Source organism: Schistocerca gregaria, chromosome X (assembly GCF_023897955.1).
Source record: "Schistocerca gregaria isolate iqSchGreg1 chromosome X, iqSchGreg1.2, whole genome shotgun sequence".
Taxonomy (NCBI): Eukaryota; Metazoa; Arthropoda; class Insecta; order Orthoptera; family Acrididae; genus Schistocerca; species Schistocerca gregaria.
Window position 1 is genome coordinate 757,079,427 of NC_064931.1, and position 5,808 is coordinate 757,085,234.

General features: G+C 39.2%; 1 protein-coding gene across 9 annotated transcripts in view; it reads right to left on the minus strand.

The window, feature by feature from the left end:
* LOC126298725 (uncharacterized) overlaps positions 1–2,727 on the minus strand; it is a 168,042-nt gene extending 165,315 nt beyond the window's left edge. For 8 of the 9 annotated variants that reach the window (XM_049990160.1, XM_049990162.1, XM_049990157.1 and 5 more), the window contains exon 1: positions 2,370–2,702. The gene's annotated coding sequence lies outside the window, so the exon portion shown is untranslated. Of the gene's footprint in view, positions 1–2,369 lie in introns of all 9 variants that reach the window. The other variant, XM_049990159.1, reaches the window with a different exon arrangement.
* Between the last annotated feature and the right edge of the window lie 3,081 nt (positions 2,728–5,808).

A 5,808-nucleotide genomic window follows, 5' to 3' on the forward strand; every position in this document is an offset into this window, starting at 1 on the left:
ACACACACTGCAACATAAACACACTTCTTAGCAGTATTGTTATTTCTAATAATCAGTTTCCTCTGAAGAACAACATAAGTATTCAGGTTTCACTAACCATCTTCATCTCAAGGGTAAATTGTAGTCTCCCTTCTCACCAATGTAACAAACATAGCAATAAAATATTTATAAAAAGAGAAAACACACCAAGAAAACTGAAGAAACTACTATTGCCATCAGAATTAAGAAATATTCTGAGATTTGCCAGAAACCATATAGTATTTGTTTCCGATTTGTGCGTTATTGATCATTAATCATGCGACACTTTTATTTTTACTTTCCTTAAGTTATTCAACAATCCCAAGGCAATGTCTTATACCCAGAATGAGACTTTCACATTGCAGCAGAGTGGGCAGTGATATGAAACTTTCTAGCAGATTTAAACTGTATGCCAGCCCAAGAGTAGAACTCAGGACCTTTGCCTTTCGTGGGCAAGTGCTCTACCGAATGAGCTACCCAAGCATGACTTGCAACCTGTCCTCATGGATCCAAGTCTGCCAGTACCTCGTCTCCTACTTTCCAAACTTAACAGAATGACCACTTGCCCTCGAAAGGGAAAGGTCCCGAGTTCGAGTACAGTACACAGTTTTAATCTGCCACGAAGTTTCAACATCATATATGCTGTTACTTCCATTCAGGTATGTGTTCACTTTTCCACGAAACACAATCAACAAAGCACAATTCACTGAAATTCAAATATTTCATGCTGTTGTGACTGATACTCTACTCTCAGCTAGAACCACTGATGAAATTAGAAGTGGGTGTGTATCAGAAATGGGGATACAGTAATAGCTTACATGGGGGATAGATATCAACTGTAATGACCTGCATTCAGCTATATTCAAACTTGAAATTAAGTTCACAGGAAAAATTTGCATATGCTGAAGCAGAGAACTGGTCCTTGGTTTGCATCATCCATAGCAGTCCTGCTTTTCTTTGTTAACTTTTATTGCTCAATGACATTCTTGTCACATAATATGTGTAACATTGGTAGGTATAAAATGAGCCAGCAGACTAACAAATTTACGATTCTAATACAGTACTCTACCTAAACAAACTTACATCTATATAGTTACCTATTGATGTCATGTTATTGTTTAAAACAAACTACTGCCTCCATTTGGTAATTCTAGCCAGTCAAAACAACAATGTGTCAAAACCACATCTTCCTGTGTTATTCAGAGAAATATACTACACACCAAAAGAATTTTCATAGAGCAAGTTCTTTCTACACAGCAAAAAGACATCATGATTTTCCATTATGACAAACCACATATTAACATCAGTACATTTATTGAAATTTAATTTTTCACGTTTTCTCTAAGCCACTACAGATTAAATGCAAAGGTAGTTGCTTTCAAAGTATCAATTGTTACTTAGGGAACCCCCAGTAAAAAGGATACATGTAAAAGTATATATATAGCTAAATAAAAAATTGCGCACTTTGATCAACTCTTAAGTTCTCTTCAAAATCCGCAGTAATGCTCTTACAGACGCAAATGCCACTTTAAAAAGCAACTCCTAGCTGTGAAACTCGGAAATTTGTGTGCCCTTCATACATTAATACTCTGTAAACATTTATATTACTGTAGGACAAGCCAGAGCAACACAAAGCACTTGTCTAGCACAAACGTGGCCCTCAGAACAAAAGGTGACGTTATTCGTGAGCCTCATTTGTGCTTCCATTTAAGATTCTACGGGTTGTAACAACTTCCAACGACTAGTACAAATAGAGGGACTGCTGCCAACCAGCCAGTATTTACACTGGTGGCTCCCTAAGTAAACACAAACACGCGAAACAATCATTTATAAGGAAACATATGACCCTGCAACCTGCGCCTACGTTGAATTCTTTATTGTGTGGGTTCACTATTTCGCAATTTCTAAATAAATGCGTCAACTCTCACTGACTTTGCGTAAACTGGTTATACACTGGTTGCATTCACTAGATAATGCGTTACGGATATTCAATTCCGTTCACCTAAAATGGTCATGAAGTACATTCGAGCAGCAAAATATTAATCCACAAGTCCCAAATGAATAGCCAGGTTTTCAAACAACTTATGCCATGGGCATAAATCACAAAGATCTCGTGGAACTGTGCATACAAATGTAATCAATCAAGTCTCGATTGTGTTGCACTTATGATTAGAACAAAGATGAAAATGACATGTAAGTTATGATAATGTTCGAAATCTAACGAAAGCTGTATAGGAAAAAACAAATGCCTGTGATTTCTTATCCATGTACTAACGTTACTATCGTCCTCATTTTTGTACTCCCCCTTTTATTGTTATATCGAAGATCAACAAAACAATTATCAGACTCACCTGCGATAATTGATGTTTACAAAAACTTCCATTTCTCACTTTCAACATAAATTTTCTGAACACATCCTGAGCGAAACGAAGCAACAAATTACACACATATAACCACCATTGGGTATCACAACCATAATATCGCTAAAACTCGCAGGCATTGCTTCAGCGTAAAAAACACTATGTCAGATTTGGTTATAATATTATGGTTACATGGGTAAACTGAGTCTCTATTTCGAAGAAACAAACACAGCGCACGAAAACAGACACATCATATTGTCTTCTATTTGCATCTCCTTCAGTCACTAACACACCTCCAAAACACAAGCAAACGCATCTCGACAAATCGATTTCAACCCCGCAGCAAGATAATGTATATCACAGCCAAAGATATAAAATAGTATGCTACCGGAGCCTTTCGAAATAATTATGTTTTGTCTTGGCTAATATAAATTATAACTAACTTATGGTAGCAAACGTGTAAAAATAAACAAAGAAATTAACTCTTTTCCACATGAGAAAGAGTCAGTCTGTTATCTGCGAGAATAGGTGCATCCTACAGTGCGTCAGGCACTTCTGGAACATGAGCTTACGACTGTTTAAATTCGATAGAAAATAAAAATGAATGACATTTCTAAACATTAAGCAACAACTTTCGTAGGTATCCCAACGCATTTTGTATATGCCAAAATCACTTGTTTTTATATTTTAACGACAGATGTCTAACACTTCGAAATTTTTATTTATTGCTATATTCTACAGACAACGTTGTAGCAGTACTGTGTTCCCGCAACACATGTGCATTTATGCTGTAGCAAACACAGCAATGACGTACAAAGTGAAGTACAATGACATGTAGGAGATTCGATTTGCAAGTGATATGAGCTCGATCAGATGGAAACCCAGTTCTAAGCAAAGAAGGGAAAGCAGAAAGGTGGAAGGAGTATCTAGAGGGACTAAACAAGAGCGATGTACTTAACGGCAATATTACGGAAATGGAAGCGGATGTAGATGAAGATCAAATGGGAGATATGATACTGCGTGAAGAGTTTGACAGAACACTGAAAGACCGAAGTCGAAACAAGGCCCCGGGAGTAGACAACATTCCATTAGAACTACTGATAGCCTTGGGAGAGCCAGCCTTAACAAAACTCTACAATCTGGTGAGCAAGATGTATGAGACAGTCGAAATACCCTCAGACTTCAAGAAGAATATAATAATTCCAATCCCAAAGAAAGCAGGCGTTGACAGATGTGAAAACTACCAAACTATCAGTTTAATAAGTCACAGCTGCAAAATACTAACACGAATTCTTTACAGGCGAATGGAAAAACTAGTAGAAGCCGACCTCGGGGAAGATCAGTTTGGATTCCATAGAAATGATTGAACACGTGAGGTAATACTGACCCTACGACCTATCTTAGAAGAGAGATTAAAGAAAGACAAACCTACGTTTCTAGCATTTGTAGACTTAGAGAAAGCTTTTGACAATGTTGACTGGAATACACTCTTTCAAATTCTGAAGGTGGCAGGGGTAAAACACAGGGAGCAAACGGCAATTTACAACTTGTACAGAAACCAGATGGCAGTTATAAGAGTCGAGGGACATGAAAGGGAAGCAGGGGTTGGGAAGGGAGTGAGACAGGGTTGTAGCCTACCCCGATGTTGTTCAATCTGTATATTGAGCAAGCAGTATAGGAAACAAAAGAAAAATTCGGAGTATGAATTAAAATCCATGGAGAAGAAATAAAAACTTTGAAGTTCGCCGATGACATTGTAATTCTGTCAGAGACAGCAAAGGATCTGGAAGAGCAGCTGAACGGAATGAACAGTGTCTTGAAAAGAGGATATAAGATGAACATCAACAAAACGAATAACGAATATAATGGAATGTATTTGAATTAAATCGGGTAATGCCGAGGGAATTAAATTAGGAAATGAGACACTTAAAGTAGTAAATGAGTTCTGCTATTTGCGGAGCAAAATAACTGATGATGGTCGAAGTAGAAAGGATATAAACGTAGACAGGCAGTCGCAAGGAAAGTGTCCCTGAAGAAGAGAAATTTGTTAACATCGAGTATACATTTAAGTGTCAGGAAGTCGTTTCTGAATGTATTTGTATAGAGTGCAGCCATATATGGAAGTAAAACATGGACGATAAATAGTTTGGACAAAAAGAGAATAGAAGCTTTCGAAATGTGGTGCTACAGAAGAATGCTGAAGATTAGATGGGTAGATCACAAAACTAATGAGAAGGTATTGAATAGAACTGCTGAGAATAGAAATTTGTGGCACAACTTGACTATAAGAAGGGTTCGCTTGGTAGGACATATTCTGAGGCATAAAGGGATCACCAATTTAGTATTGGAGGGTAGTGTGGAGGGTAAAAATCGTAGAGGGAAACCAAGAGATGAATACACTAAGCAGATTCAGAAGGATGTAAGTTGTGGTAGGTAATGGGAGATGAAGAAGCTTGCACAAGATAGAGAAGCATAGACAGCTGCATCAAACTAGTCTCTGGACTGAAGACCACAACAACAACAACATGAGCTCGATTTCTCGAAATCATACTAAAGCAGCAGGTGTTATATCTAGTTATGTACTAGGGTAATCCCAGAAGTAAGGTCTCCTATTTTTTATAAGTACAGAACTCTGTTTGTGTGGCAGTTGGTCATAGTGTTATGAAGAGTGCTTCACGCACTGTGTGTAAACATGCGCACACCGCGCTGTGGCGCTCAGTGTTGGCTTGGTAGCCGTTGAGACTGGAGCTCCCGTTGGACATTACCGCCAAATGCGAATTGCGTGCAGTTATTCGGCTTCTGAACGCAATGGGAACTGCGCCGATTGAAATCCATCGCCAATTAACGGGAGTGTATGGTGAGTCGTGCATGGATGTCAAAAATGTTCGTAAGTGGTCTAGAGAGTTTGGAGCTGGTCGGACCGAAATTCACCACGAACAAAGGAGCGGGAGACCGTCAATTTCTGAGGAAACAGTATTGAAGGTTGAGCAAAGCATGCGTGAATATCAGCGGGTCACCCTGGATGATCTCTGCTCCTTGGTTCCTGAGGTTTCCCGAAGCACCGCTCATAGAATTGGAACGGGAACATTGAACTAGCGGAAGGTGTGCAAAAGATGGGTGCCACGCATGCTGACTGAGGACCACATGTGGCAACGATTTGATGCTTCCCGCGCATTTCTTCACCTCCTTGCAGCCAAACAGGACAACTTTCTGGACTCAATTGTCACGGGTGAACGAAATCTGGGCATACCACTTTACAGCTGACACCAAGCAACAATCACGCCAGTGGCGGCATCATTCTTCGCCAAAGCCACAGAAAGTGAAACAAACACAGTCTCACGGGAAAGTCATGACAACCGTTTTATGGGATCGGAAAGGGGTATTGTTGGTCGACTTTATGCCCACTGAGACTACAATTAACGTTGACAGT